The 15949-nt window shown below is 46.7% G+C and overlaps 1 long non-coding RNA gene across 1 annotated transcript in view; it reads right to left on the bottom strand.

Annotated features, from left to right (window-relative positions):
- Positions 1–15690, bottom strand: part of LOC125613243 — a 29374-nt gene extending 13684 nt beyond the window's left edge. The window contains exon 1 of the long non-coding RNA XR_007343756.1: positions 15478–15690. This is a non-coding gene — a long non-coding RNA (uncharacterized LOC125613243). The remainder of the gene's footprint in view (positions 1–15477) is intronic.
- Positions 15691–15949: the final 259 nt, after the last annotated feature.

The following is a 15949-nucleotide window of genomic DNA, read 5'->3' as shown; positions in this document are numbered from 1 at the left end:
AAAGCAATGCTGCCTTGTGTATTTTCTCCTTGACTTTTTTTAAAAAATGTGTTTTCTCCTAAAGAGAGTATTTTCTCCAGTAAGCTTGTTTTAAAAGAAAACAGGTCACTGTATACTCCATGGTCAGGTGGTGAGACATGGCCTCTGACCCAAGGCTGCAGGTACATTGCAGAGACACCAGGGGGCAAAACCCGTGATCCTTGCAGACACCCGTGGGTGCCTATATTTGGGAGTCTGTTTGAAAAGGAGATGCAGCTTTAAAAGTCCAGAGAGTAAGTAAGGGAATAAAACTCCTATGATGGAGAGTCTCTGGATGGTCTCTGCGTGTCTGTGGGCCTATTTTTTTGTGGCATTTTATTTGGTTTTCAACCTGAATGTTTCTGGAGGCATCAAATCAAAAAATCAATGTCATTTCAGCAAAGCAGCATGAAGCCCCACACCTTGCCCTGTCTTCCCAGCTGGGCTGCAGGTCTTGCTGGCTGACCTGCATGCTTCTTGTTTCTCATTTAAGAAGTCTCAGGAAGCTCAGTCGAAGCAGCAGCAGCGCCTGGGCCGACTTCCTGAGGGCGGGCGGGCTAGTGTGGGCTGCCTGTCTGCACCCTGGCGCTCGCCGTCCACCCACCTCCGAATCCAGCCAGACTCACACTAAGGGTCTTTTTACTCTAAGTCCCAAACCCCAGCACCTCAGGATGTGACCTTATCAAGAAGTAGAACCATTGCAGAGTGAAGACGAGGTCCCTCTGGAGGAGGATGGACATCTCATCCAACGAGTGGCTTCTCTACCAAAAGGTGACATGTGGACACAGAGACACGCAGGGTGAGCCATGGGACAATGAAGGCAGAGATCTGGGTGATGCATCTACAATCCAAACACACCAAAGATAGACAAGAAGCCACCAAATGTAGTGGCAAGACCTAGAACAGATTCCCCCTGGAAAGGAACCTGCCCTGCCAAGGCCTTGATGGTGAACTCCCAGCCTCGGAGGCGTGAGGTAATAGAGTCTGCTATTCTGTGTCCTTCATTCTTGGTGCTTTGTAATGGTGGCCCTAGAAAACTACACACAGCACTCTGTCTTCCTTGTCCTATGACACGGTGGGCTTCCCATTTGGAGCACATGAGGAGCACACAGAGTTGTGACCCAAGGCCACCCTGGAGGACCAGAGTGGACATTGGTCCACAGGTCATAAGACCCAAATTTCAGTCTCAATGTCACATGACCTTGAGCTCCATATTCTCCTCAGTAAAACAGAATTGGTGACATTGATGCATCAACCTCGCTGGGTCATGAGGAGAATAGAAAGGGACAAGAGAGAACGTGCTTTATGATCCAGTCAGTTCAGCAGGGAACGTGGGGCGTGGTTCTGATCACGTTCTGAGTCTAACTAGGCGAACTGGCCCTGCCCTGACCCAGGGAAAACTGCTCATTTCAACTTATATATTGATTGATTGATTGAACAACTATCCACTTAGGTCTCACAGTGAGCTATTTATGTTTGGATCATACGGAAGAGGCAAATGTCCCCCACTTTGTAGACCTCACATTTGAAGTGGACACACAGCTTCGACCATGTCTCAGAAGATGCGTCCTGGCCAGTAAGGCAATAAATGAAGCCCCTGGGCCAGGCCGAAAGCAAGAGGAACACCGGTGAACCTCAGAAACCCAGCCGAGGAGGGGCCTGGGTACAGGTGAAAAGCTCACAGCTGTGGCTGATGTTCCCCTGTGACAAACGAGAACACAGGGGACAGGGGCACTCTTCAGCGTGAGGTCTTAGTTCAGTCTCTCTGTTACCTCAGACTCCGAGGGACGGGAAATGCAGCAGCGACAATTCCAGGTCATTATCTAAGTCTGAAGAGACAGGAGAAGGTTGTTTGCACACTGGAAGCAAAACCTCCCTAGCAACCTTGTGCAGACCCCCCTCTGCCCTCCACCCAAAGTCGGAGGAACGAAGATCAGACCTGAATGCAGCCGATGGCAAGTCAGCTAGTGTAAAACAAAATCTAGGCAGGAGCGTCCAGGCTAGTTGCCGGGCGTGAGAAGATGTGATTGGGCCTCTGGCTGAGGAAAGGCTGGAGCTGAGCTGTGAAGGAGGGAAGGGGGTAGAGATCCCAAGGAGGGGAGGGTGTTGGGAAGGGCCATGGAGAGAGAAGGGACCGGAGGCCAGCGTGGCCACAGAAATGGGGAGCAAGGAAGGCTGTCAGGAGGGATGGAGAGGAAGCCGGATCCTCCGCCAAACTCCTGGGATGCTTCCCTGCTAGGATGGCGACCTCGCCCTGAGCCCTGAGGCCATGTCTTCCTTTTGGAGTGACGTCCACCTAATCATTGAAATTGCAAGACTCTTCCTAAGAAATGCACTGTCTTAGGTGGCACTTGTTTCAAACTAAAATTTACAAAATGCAGGGTAAAGTCTAATGAACACACTGGTTTCCTACAGTGCAAACATCTCTACCTCCACCTCAAAAAATACACCAGGAGGTGAATATCAGATTTCACCAAACTGCTGAAGGGACACACAGACGTGGAGCTGTACAGGTGCACGCGTGCACACGCAGACCAAACTGGCAACCACATTTGAAGATAAACTTGGCAATATTAAATCTCCAAGAAAAGCAAGTCATTATTTTATGAAGTACCTTCAGACGAATGTGCTTTCAGTTTTTAATACCTTACAAAATAATAATTCAACTTCACACATATTCTAGATATTTCTGTTTCCTTCTAAGAGTAGCAGTGGAGGGAAATTTCAATGGGTGGAAGAAGGAGGATTTCACCTCCTTTTTCATAACAGATGTTTGCTTTCGAGATGGCCGTCATGTCTTGACGTTTGTAACGCTCCCGTCTCCTGACCCTACTCCAGTGTTCTTAGCATTCTGCTGTGGCTGCCTTTCATTCCAGGTCCTTCTCAATATCTTGAAAGCTAAAGACCAAAATCTGTCAACTCAGCCCAATCAGAGCTGACCTGTCTCCTCACTTCTCCTAAAGATGACAAAACAAAGAGGAGGCTAGAGAACCCCAGTCCCTCTGGAGATGGGAGGAGGAAGACCAGGCAGCTCGACAGAAAAGATCAATTCTCAGCAAGCAAGGTCTTCACTGGAAACTTGCTGAGTCTCCACCTCCGAGCAACCGTTGTGACAGACCCACAGCCAGCCAGTCTGGGGACTGTAGAAAGTAGGCATCTGTTACCAGAATCATCTTCTGACTACGCTCTGCAAAACACAGCAAATGAAATTCTCATGCTGTGCCTATGCAGGAGGCTCCAGCTTGCTCGAAGCATCTATATATTACTGATGAAAGAATCATAATGACTTGATAATGACAGACATTAAACACCTGTTGACCAGAAGACCACAGGCATACTGGGAAAAACAAGTGCAATGTGGCTACTTTCCCCTCTTTCCATCACCTTTAACCTGAACACTACCACTTCACTTGGCAGCTTGGGTGCCCCAATTTTTTTTCCACAGTGCAAACTAAAAATAAGATTCGGCAGGCTGGCATTGTGGCTCAGTGGTATCGCACTCGCCTAGAAAGTGCGAGGCCCTGGGTTTGATCCTCAGCACCACATAAAAACAAATAAAGGTATTGTGTCCAATTACAACTAAAAAAAAAAAAAAAAAAGATTCTGCTGCATAAAGTAAGAATGACCTTGACAGCGAGCTTGACCACAATTAAGGCTCATGGATTTAGAGGGAATATACAGAAGATCCATACTCACAAATGTGAATCAACACAAGATGGTTTAATTGTAGGTGGAAAATGTCAGCAGCAGTTAAAGAATATTGATTTCCAGGGGTAATGACCATGTGGACTCCGGGAAGAGTCAGGAGGAGAAGGGTGCAAAGCTGGAGCTGTCCGCCCTCTGCATGTTGCCATGAAGGAGAGCAATGCTCTCGCACCACTTAGTGCTTCCTGTCAGTTAGGAATGAGAACATCCTGTATTCTTGGCTGTGACATGGTCTGTTAAACAATGACAAATAGGTCTCAGCCATGAACGCACTCCAGTTGTTTTTATTTCATTTACCCTCGACTTGTGGGTAAAGAATTTTTTATAGCAACCTGATTTTAAAAAATACACATGTAAATTAGAATCAGAGAATATTTAAGTTTGCATGAACATTTAAGCCTGTAAAATCCACCCTCTGAGTTTCCAAGAGCAACTGGAAAAGGAGGGAAATGCACTTCCCACAAGGTCAGCACCAGGAACAGAGGAGTCCACTGGATTCCCAGTGCTCACGGGTCAGCTTCACTCCTGCAGCTCTGGAGAGAGCAGAAGAAAAGGCAAAGCTGGACAAGCAAGTTCTGAATGTCAGCAGAAGCCACCAAGGTCCTCTTCACCCCCTGGAGCTCCCGTGGTCCTTCTGCCCAGAGCACCTATGCATACAAGTCAGTCCCCCAGAGCCCTGCCTAGAATTCCTGGTTGGCTTCAACTGTGATCTCAGCACTGACCTCAGCTTGGGCCAGGGGCCGCTTGTCTGTGCGGGACCCAGGACGGACAGGTATTTAGATACCAGGTCATAGCCTGCTAGCTGGAAACCCTGTTCACCCTCAGCTCTACTTGAAAAGCATGGCAGTTTTGAGACGGACTTCCCAGTGTGGTTATTTACCGTGTTAACACAGAAGCACACAGAACACTACAGTGCAATTTTGTTTTTATAGAATTTTGATAACTGCTTTTATTGTAATGACATTGCATGAACTGTAATTACATCTGTGAGATGTATTTACATTCATACTGTATAAATATGTATATTTATATAATTACAAGTTTCATTTTTATTGCACTTACAAATGTAAATAAGATGCGATGTCATTCCATTACAAAGGCACTTCATTGTCATCAGGTTCCCTGGGAACCCGATGTCTTTTGCTATATGTGCTCAAAAACATTCTTCTGGGAAGACATCCTTAGCTCCACCAGCCTGGCAGGCGGGTCCCTTGAGCGGCAACCTTTGGGAACCCCACCAGGGAGCCTGGCACCTCAGGCTGGGACCTCGCTTCGCTTCCTGCTGCCTTCACCCCACCCAAGCCCCGAGCCACAGCTTCACCCCGCTGGTGCTGTGTGAGCGGCTAGTTCTTCCACACCTGCAGTTTCCGCCCAGTGTCCGACCCACCGATAACCTTCCCTGCCAGCCGGCCTCCCTCTGTCATCCCCTTGACCAGGAGTGGCTGCATTTTTCTGTAAAGTGCAGATATTTAGGTAAGAAATACTTCAGGCTTCACGGTCGGTTCGTGTTGCCAGTAGCAACCACTCACGAGGTGCAGGCGCGAGCAGACTGCGGCCCCACACTCTGTGTTCAGCCCAGCAAGCTCAGGTGGACTGTCCCCCAGCCCTGGGAGAGGGCCCTGCTCTGCACGTGGCCGGTGTCCCTCAGAGCAGTCTCTCTGTCTGAGCCTGTCTCCTCCGTGTCTTCATGTACCCGATGCCCCCCAGCTGCATGGCCCCTTCATGCATCCCAGAACTTGGACTCACATCCTGCCCACCCATGACTCGGCACCCACAACGCTGCCATCTGGGTGTTGAGTGAATGATAAAAATAAGTTGAAGATACTCTGGTTCCAAAAGAGCAGGGTATGATACATTTTTAAAAACACTTTTTTTTTTTTTTTTTTTTTTTGATAATGGATAAAGTACAAGCTTTTCCAGCTGCTAGGGCGGACCATACACCACAAGATCAGGTGGTGTGGCCAACGATTCTCCAGAGAGACTTCCCCCAAAATATCATTGATCAGAATTCAAAATATTCCTTTTGAAGGACACCTGGCCCCTAACGTAAGCCACTGAACTGAGCCGAGGAAGGCACAGGACAGGGGCCCCCACTGCTTTTCCTTTTGTGAGTCTCTCTGATCAGACTCACTTGGGGCTCACAACCCACCTCCGCGGCCGCTGGTTCCCGGGGGTGTTCTGAGTGTTCCTGAAGGCCTGGGGCATCACACTCGCATCCCCGTGCAAGCACAGCTGCTCCGTGTGGCCCCATCTCTCCTAGTCACGACTCTGGTTAGAGGGGGTGACAGGCGCACTCTCCCAGCTCATCTTGTAACACTGAGGGCCCCAGCGAAGCGGCAGGATGGTTCCGTACGTCAGGGGGCCCAGAAGGCCACCAAGAAGAACGACGTGTGCCTTTTCCATGCCTGTTGTCTTGTTGAGCACTTCATTACCTCATTTGAACCTTTCCAAACCTCTGACCTAGTCAAGCAGGAGTCATGAAGCCCTCTTGCTAGATAAGAAAACTGAGATTCCATCCGTAATAAATCCCAAATCCGAAGCTAGCCAGGTTCCTTCTCAAGCGGGTCAACAAACTGCCAAGGGCCTGTGGCAACTCACACACTGTCTACCCACACCGGGTCTTTGGGCGGAGCGGGCCTCTCTCCTCTGCTCTTGAAGCAGGAATGATACTTGTGTCTATCTCACAGGGTTGTTGTGAGGATAAAACTAGATGAACTATTTTATGAAGTTTGAATCACATTGCACGTCTTTATTTTCACATGTAAGTTTTTATAGCATTAAAGAGAGCCAGAAAGTTTAAAATCTATGTACTAAATTAAAATGAAGTTTCCCACAACAGGTTTCTTCTTCATTCATCATTCAAGATTCTACCAAATATCATCGTGGCTCTTCATTAAGAGGACACTGTTTCCAAGTTGTGTTTCGTTCATTCAATGCACGGAAACTTGTGTTCTTTAGAAATAAAACGTGGATTGGAATATAAATGAGGAAAGAAAGGAAGGAAACTGAAGCCCTGGATAGGTGGTTGGATGAGATCACGTTCTTCAAGGCAAGAGATGACAGGTCTGCCATCCTCACCAGGCCAGGCTGCTGTCCCCGAGTACAGGGCAGGAGGACCCGGGACAGGTGGGGCCCATGGAGAGCATGCTGCTGGTGAGGGCCAGGCACCCTGGGCCCTTTTCTTTAATTATTTCCTATAAGGATCATGGAACATTTGCAAATGGATGGGACAGGGGAACCCTAAAATACCTAGGTAACCAACAGAAATGTATCTGGCATGTTCCCACACCATCTACATATTTAAAAATTAAACAATGCTCTCCTAATGACCCATAAATCAAGGAGGACAGCACGGGGAAATCAGGAGGTATTTCCAATTACTTGAAAATAAAACACAACATATCCAAATTTGGGCAGCATGACCACAGCACAGCTCAGAGGAGAACATTCAGGATTAAATGCTGAGATAACCAAAGAAGAGACGTCTCGAATCAGTGATCTGAGCTCCAGCCTGAAGAAGCTACAAAGAGCAAACTGAACCCACAGAAGGCAGAAGGGGGGATACAATTAGGACAGGAGTAGAATCCATGAGATCGAAAAGCAGAGAAAAAGTCAATGAGATCAAGAGCCAGGTGCTTGGAAAACCCAATAAGATTAATAAACCTGCAGCCAGACTGATAGGCATGGGGACACAAACGAGTGATACCAGGGACTGAAAGGGGGGTGTTGCTGCAGACCCCATAAGCACTCAAGGGACAGTGAGCCAACAACCATGAGGAATGCTGTAGCCATAAATGTGAGCACACCCATAAAACGGAGCGTTCCTTGACAGACATGATCCATCAAAACTCTCTCTCTCTCTCTCACACACACACACACACACACACAAATAACCTGAAACACTCTACATCTTCTTTTAAAAATTGAATTCATAGTTTAGAATCTTGTATCAAAGAGAACTCCAGGCCCCCAGGGGGCTTCATAGATTAATTCTTGCAAACCTTTAATAAAGATACAGTAACCTATCTATGTATGTGTTCAGAAAATAGAAAAGGACAAAGTGTTTCCTACCTCATTACCTGAGACCAGAATACCCTGACACGAAAATGAAACAAAGACATTACGAGAAGAACAGGAAACTGCAGACTATGACCTACCATAAAAACCCTTAACCAAATATTAGCAAATTGATTCCAGCAGCAGGCAAAAGAAGAAAAATATACCCTGACCAAGTGATCTGTATTTCAAGAATAAAAAATTGGCTCAATGCTAGAAAAGCACCAGAATTTACCCTGTTCATAGAAGAAACCAGAACAAAACCACATGATTATCTTAACAAATGTGGGAGAGCACTGACAAATTTCAGCAGCCACTGATAATTCAAAACTCTCAGAAAACTAAGCAGATGGAGGACTTCCTTCCTGAATTACTTCAGTTATGCTTTGTCTCCCTGTTACTTTCTTTTTGAAGCAGTCACAAGTCCACTCAGACTCAAGAGGAAAGAGCACAATGCTATACCCCTTAGGTTAGCCAGGGTGTCAAATTTTAAGCAACTTAAAAAAATCACTACAGACCATCTTCTGGCATCGAATTACTGAAATTCTTCCACACACAAAACCACTCGCCTCCCTTCCAAGACCCCATTTCCAGGAACCAGAACTGACATGAGTGACAGCTGAGGTTGCACCACAGGCTCTTGTCTTGGTCACTGTGACTCATGTCCAGAGAGCTCCCAGAAGAGTCCAGCTACCCCAAGGTTGGCATGCCTCAAGGAAGCCCAAGCCACACAGAGAAGTCACATCAAGTCACCTGATGTCCCCAACCCTCAGCACTGTCCTACCTTACAAGATCCATGAGCATAAGGCTGTCCGACGTCACAGCATGCCCAGATGCTTCATGAAGCATCACGACAACTGGAAGAACTGGCAACTGGACACTGCTCCTGCTCTGTCCAGGCTTCCCCCTCCCCAGCCTAAGGAAATCAGCAATCCTCCCTCTGATACAATGTTTGCCTGTCCATATTCAAGATTCTCAAAATTAAAAACCCATATACTCCTTCCATACACACAAAAATCTCAGTCTTCTCTTGTGTTGCCTAAAATTTCTACATAAATATTTACAACTTCCATTTTCAAGATCCACAGAAGGATGCAAAGAGCTAACTCATTTTGAACCTCTCACCTCCCAGATCGTGATTTGTTCCCTTAACACCAAATACCATGTCACTCACAGATCTGTCCCTTCGTGTCGAGCACAATCCTTGGTCCAACAAAAGCATGGATTTCCTGTCCGACTGTGACACATGCATCTCCAGAAACTCCAAGCAATCACTAGAGACCACCATCTGATATTCAATATTATATGCAATGTTTTAATTTGCTGGTTTTCCCCAAAAGTATAATCCAGAATTTTAATTGACTGCTTACAGTAATCACCTATGCTCCAATATATCAAAAATTAAAGAAATAAGGTAGCATAAGTAAACTACAAGTGTAATTATAAGACTTCATTATAAGAAAAGAATCTCTCATTGACCATCTGGCAAATAGAGTTTTCTTCCTGTAAATTGTCTTTCAGTTCCTCCCAAATCTCTTCTTTATCACGTGAGAGTCCTCAAAGACAGTAGGGACGACCCTGCGTCCATGGACTCGGCTATAGTGTGGTCATTTCTCCTTTCCTCCCACCATCTTCACCTCCTCTTTCTGTGACAATGTGCTTTCCTTGTTTTCATTCGTGTGAGGCTGAAGACACTATGGGGCTTGGTTGGGTTTTTGTTTTTTGTTTTTGAAGCATAAAAGACACTTCCAGGACAGGACTGTGAGTATTGATGGGAAGCTTGCTCTCAAATTCTGCACCAGCCCAGAGCAGGCATTAGTCCTCGACGACCCCAGGACTGTGGTCAAAATGGGCGGACACTGCATACATCACAAGCACATGTCGCATTTCTTTCACAAACAAATAATGATAGGAGAAAAAATTATTACTTAAATCATCTCAAAACTGCCACTTGAAAATCAGATTATCTCGATCCCCTGAGACTGGAGAGCAACTTGAGTCTAGATCAGTGAGTGTGCCCCGAACTCGGGTTAGCATGCTCAGGGTCAGAGGCAGCTAGGCGTAGTCTTGAAACATTAACAGGAAGGTTGTTCCTCTTCCACCATTTTTGCATCCTGTCACAGTGTTCTTGGAGGCATTTAGGGGACAGCGAGCTAAAACTCATTGTCAATAAGACCAAGGACCAAAAGGCATGAGTCCTGCTGCATTTGCCTGTCCCTCCTCCTCCACCTCCAACTGCAGCTTCTCTTCCAGGACCCCCCAGAAATCTTCTCCCTCTGGGGCTGCACCAAGACTGCTCCAAATTGTAACCACTTTATTAGGTCCTCATGCAGCACACACACCATCAAGTGCCTGTTGTGCACCAGGCACTATCTAGGCATCGGGCTGCAGCAGTGGACAAAACAGACGAAATCAACAGTTTGCAGCAGGTTGGGCACCGGGCCCAGAACGGCCGGAGGTGGCAGCAGGAGAGGTAATCAGATTGCAAGCGAAATTCAAGGTAGTGCTGACAGCATTGACTGACATTTCAGAAATGGAGTATGGAAGAAAAAAGAAGCAAACAACTTGGAGGTCTACATACCTAGAAAGATGGGGATTCCATTTCTGAGATGAGGAAGAAGGTCAGATAGAGGCATTGGGGGCAGATCAGGGACTTAGGAAAGCAACTCTTTCTGTCAACCATCACTTCCCTGAAGGAAAAAGAGTCAGTGCACCTACGAGTTCACTAGGCATTTTGTTAAATGAAGGACCGTCTCCCTCATCTCTCCAAATACAGTACTCACACACACAGAGAGAGAGAGAAAGAGAGAGAGAGAGAGAGAGAGAGAGAGAGAATAGCAAAAATTCTTCACATTAACTTTTTAGAGAAGGAATTAATTTTTAAAAGAAAAACAGTTCTATCCAGAGCAAGTGCTTGCATAGGGAAATATTTTTTTTTTCATCATCTTAAAGTTCTATTCCAGAAATCACTTTAATGGGTACGATTCTGCTTTCCCCCAATCTGTGTGTCACAGGTTCTCTTCATGCTGTGTGTGATTGGTGAAGGTGTGGGCCTGGGTCACACGTGCACAGGAAGGAACAGCTGTTACTCTAAGGCCGCGTAATTCCACCTGAGAATGACTGTGTTCTTTTTTTTTTTTTTAATAATTAATCAGAATGTATTTATCATACTATTACAAATATACTACATTTAATATTAGTATTGCTCTAACCTTTATTTTTTTTTTATTAATCCTGCAATTGTTTTTTTTTTTTTATTGGTTGTTCAAAACATTACAAAGCTCTTGACATATCATATTTCATACATTTGATTCAGGTGGGTTTTGAACTCCCAATTTTACCCCAAATACAGATTGCAGAATCATGTCGGTTACACATCTATATTTTTACATAATGCCCTATTAGTAACTGTTGTATTCTGCTACCTTTCCTATCCTCTACTATCTCCCCTCCCCTCCCCTCGCATCTTCTCTCTCTACCCCATCTACTGTAATTCATTTCTCTCCTTGTTTATTTTCCCATTCCCCTCACAACCTCTTATATGTAATTTTGTATAACAATGAGGATCTCCCTCCATTACCATGCAATTTCCCTTTTCTCTCCCTTTCCCTCAACAAAATCATGGAATTTGCAGGGAAATGGATGGCACTAGAGCAGATTATGCTAAGTGAAGCTAGCCAATCCCTAAAAAACAAATACCAAATGTCTTCTTTGATATAATGAGAGCAACTAAGAACAAAGCAGGGAGGAAGAGCAGGAAGAAAAGATTAACATGACCGTGTTCTTAACGAGAGGCGGGAGCCTGGGCCTGATCTCCACTTTGCATATCACGGCACAGCTAGAGGCAAGAGTACGTGATAGGGACGTGAGAAGTTTTCTTTGTGAAATAGTAGATCAACTCTATTTCCTCTTATCAACTAGTAAAGGCAGACGGCAATCTGGAAGACGAGACCCCCCTCCACTGACATCACACATTCTCCATCAGTCACCTGAAGCTTACGGGGTAATGGCCTGTGAAACAGGGTCTGAGTGTGGGAGCGTATGGGGCACAATCAGTACTGCTTTCCCTATTTCCCTGTCCCCTTCAAGGTAACTTATAAATTCCTCTCCATATGCCAAATTCTCTTCTTCCTCTGAGGGCTCAAATGACAGAAGGAGAAAATGCAGACCACTGCCAGGTTTTATGGGGCCATAACTAACTGTCCAATCAATAGGCGGCTTCACAAGTGACCTGCTTACAGAAACTGCTCCTAGCAGTCCGCTGCTCCTATTATGCAGAACTTCAGCCTCGGCCAGCCCGGAATTCCATGAATTGGATATGAGGCCACGGCCTGCTTTATTTCTAAATTGAGAGTGTGCGGCAGCCAGCACCACCAGAGGCCATCTATAAAGCCTTAGTCCTATCCAGGGTGTACTTTCAAAATGACCTGTTCCGAAAGCTAATGTTCCCTGTAGTACAGAGAACAGAAAATAATGAACCAAAGCCCCCATAAAACATTTTGATAAATACCTGGTCTAATAGGCCACTTCACCAGGATTAGTCTTTTCTGGATCCAGTGTTCCTCCAAAGTTCCTCCCGTGGATGGCAACACACCCCTGAGAACCTCCTCAACCCCGGAGCGTGAAAGGTGGTCCACCAGCAGATGGACCTGCGGCTGACCGTTCTCCCATCTCCAAAGCAGAACGGGTTCGGCCTTCTTTCCACTAGGAGAATTCTAAAAGCATCTACACCCAGTAAGGTCCTTGCCACACCCATCTCTGGTCAAAGCTGCCCTGTTCACCTCAGATTGAAGTCACTTCATAGAGGCTGGGAAAACTTTCTCACACACCGTTATATATTGAGTACAGATTTGCTGACTTGACTGGAATCACCTATTTAAATTCATCAATGAAAGTCCAAAGCCGAATGTTCTCTCTGCTATGTGGATGCTAACACACAATATGCAGGGGAATAGAAGTTCACTGGATCAGACACAAAGGAATGAAGGGAAGGGGGAGGGTGGGAATGGGAAAGACAGGGGAATGACTTGGACTTCACTTTCCTGTGTTCATATATGTATGAACACACCACCAGAGAAACTCCAACCGTGTACGACCACAAGAATGGGAACTTTACCCCATGTATGTGTGATATGTTATAATTCATTCTACCGTCATGCATAACTAAAAGGCAATGTTAAAATACTGAAAGAGGGCTGGGGATGTGGCTCAAGTGGTAGTGCACTTGCCTGGCATGTGCGGGGCACTGGGTTTGATCCTCAACACCACATAAAAATAAAAAAATAAAGATGTTGTGTCCACCTAAAAACTAAAAATTAAATATTAAACTGTTTTAAAAAATACTGAAAGAAATCTGTTTTCTGCATTATTAACCTATGTATACCTAATTGTCTCCTCTCACTAAGAGCAACGATTCCAGAGAGACATTTCCATCCCAGGAGCTGCAGGGTTAGCACTTCACTGCACTTGGATTATGTCAGTGAGTCATATTCTTGTCCCCTAACACCTTAGCAATACCCACATCCAGCCATTTACCAAGGAGGAAGGGACCACAAGTTGCTCACTCTGGACGTGAAGCTCCTAGTGCTTTTAAAGCCATCATTTAAAAATAGGCGTTTATTTAGTAAGCCGTGGGCCCACAGTGTCACAGCCACGGGCTGGTCTCCCAGAAGCCTCCAAGGTGCTTGGTGGGGATTCTGTGGTATGATGTGATTCTGAGCAAAGCTGGCCCTAAAGCACTTGCCTCCTCCTCATTACCAAAGGAGCTTCAATATTAACTTCTTTACAAGACACTCGGGTGTGCTCTCATGTGCAAAGATATTAATTCTTGTGCATTCAAGTGAATAAAACATTCTGACCAGCAGGTACCCCAAAGACGAGGCTCCTCTAAACTCCATACAAGGAGGCTGCTTGATTTTGTGACCCCCAAAAAACAAGATGGTAAAGGAGTTGCTCCCTTCCAAGACGGTGGCTAAAGAATGAGCACACGATATTGCTTCAGTCGCACCTCACGAGAGCCCAGTACTTTTAAAAAGAAAGAGAAGAAAACTCTAATTCCCTCCTACACAAGCCTTAATCTTCCTGGTGCATGCTGTGACTTCTTCAATTACCGGGGAAAGAAGTAGGTCTCCTAGTAAGGTGATCCCCTGGAGGCGTCTCTTTCTCTTCAGAAACTAATAAGGGCACTTTACCCCTCGAGAAACAGCGAGGCCAGCAGAGCCCGCGTTGCAAGGAGATTTTAAAGCCGTTTAAGTTCTATTCTGAGCATAGACCATTCCTAAGGATGCTGAATTCACCGGGAGCTCATGAAGACACCTTTCAGCATCCTTTATTTCCTGTCGTGCCACCAGAAAAATGTCCTCTGCCCTGAATGTGCCACAGCTCAAAGGCCCCAGGCTCCATGGACCACCTTGTCCCGTGCAGCGAATGGGCTGAGCTTCTACAAGCAAGAGGCCCCAGAAGATCATGGGCCACTTCTCTCCTGATCATCACTAAGAGGTCACTGAAGGGCCAGGGCCGCCACTTACAGGTTGAGCTCAACCATCCTGCACATGAGCTTGCTCTGGTGGGAAACCAGGTGAGAGGAATGCTCGCCAGGACCCCGAGTCCAGGCCTCTCCTAGGCTGGTGGCCAGGGGTGGCCAGGGATGGCCAGGGGTGGCCAGGATGTTAGGACTGATTAAATTCTCACATAAGGAAAAGGCTTCCTCCTTCTGAAATAAGGGCTTACGAATGCCAGGCGCAAGGAGAGCGGACTTGGCATTGTTCTCCCCTCCGAGAATGAGAGTGGCCGTGTCACCTGCCCACGGTGGCTGCTTAGGTGGCTCTGCTGGGCCACGTGAACACGGCCACAAGCACACTGGCTGGACGGGCATGGCTGTCTTCTCTCCTTCCAGCGTCCCTGTGTGCAGAGCTGCCTTAGACTTGCGTCCCCCTCATCCTGCCAAACCTCTCTCTGCTCCCAATGAAACCCTGCACTGGTCACGAGCTCCACCACCACTTCCAAGACCTGGAAGCTAAACAAGTGGAGGGCGGACATCTTCCCTCGTAAAGGACGCAACCAGGAATCCGCACACACCCCTTCGGCTCCTGTCCCACTGCCAGAACTCCAGCTGGGTGGCCTTCTTCTCGCTGCATCTTAATACTGGTGCCTTCCCAGCATCACATGGGAAGTCCCATGTCCCAAGACGCCCACAGCCCAGCACCAACACTAAAGTGCAGCTCTGCTGAAGAAAAGAAGCTCTCCTTCTATCTGGATTATCCACAGCCTCTCAGTCCTGGGTCTTATCCCTCTCCCCTTCTCCCTGGTGCCTATTTTTATTCATTTAATTGTTTGCTTATTTATTTTTACTGGAGATTGAACCCAGGACCTTGGTGCATGCTAGGCAAGCACTCTGCCACTGAGCCTCACCCCCAGCTCCCGGTGCCTCTATTTAGCCTGAGCCTGTCTGATGGGAGGACACCTTTCCCTGTTATTTAACAAGGGTGCTGCAGCACTGTCTCTTCCTGGAGCAATCTGGAGCTCTGGGGAGAGGGCATCCTCCCGTTTCCTTCCTGTACACCCAGAGCTTCACTCCTCACTAGACATGGATAGACAGAGGTGGACAACAGGCACACAAACGTTCTTGTACACACAACACAGGTGACGTACTGTAGCATTGAGCCCCACTTTTCAGGTGACATTAATAAATGACCTTACCTTTTAATGTGCTTTCCTATGTTTTCCAACTTCTCTAAAATAGCTGTTCATTGCTTTGATAATTAGATATTTCGTAAAACACTTGCTAAATTAAACAGTCATCTGCAGGAGGGAAAAGTGGTCTTCACTTCAACATCTTGGACCATGGTGGTAATTCTCATCCCAGCCAGACAAGCCCTTCTGCTCAGCCCGGATCTCCTGTAAACACCTGTGTTCTCCCGTAGCCCTGCAGGCTCATGAGCACCCTTGCCTGTTCACATGGCTGAAACCTGGGGTGCAACATCTAAGGTTCCGTCAGTCACACACCAACCAATGAGAGTCTGGAACAAACACTTATAACAGTAGTGCTGACTCCATGCCTAGCACTATCCTAAAAATTCAACATACTTTAATTCATTTAACTCTCCAGGGGAGCCTTGAGCCCTGAGGCTGGAGCCGCAGGGGGGCCACCTGCCTGAGGGCTCATGGCTGG

The sequence above is a fragment of the Marmota marmota genome, unplaced genomic scaffold (genome assembly GCF_001458135.2).
Source record: "Marmota marmota marmota unplaced genomic scaffold, marMar, whole genome shotgun sequence".
Classification (NCBI taxonomy): Eukaryota; Metazoa; Chordata; class Mammalia; order Rodentia; family Sciuridae; genus Marmota; species Marmota marmota.
The sequence above is the reverse complement of the archived record's forward strand: the minus strand, read 5'-3'. Positions and strand labels throughout refer to the sequence as shown.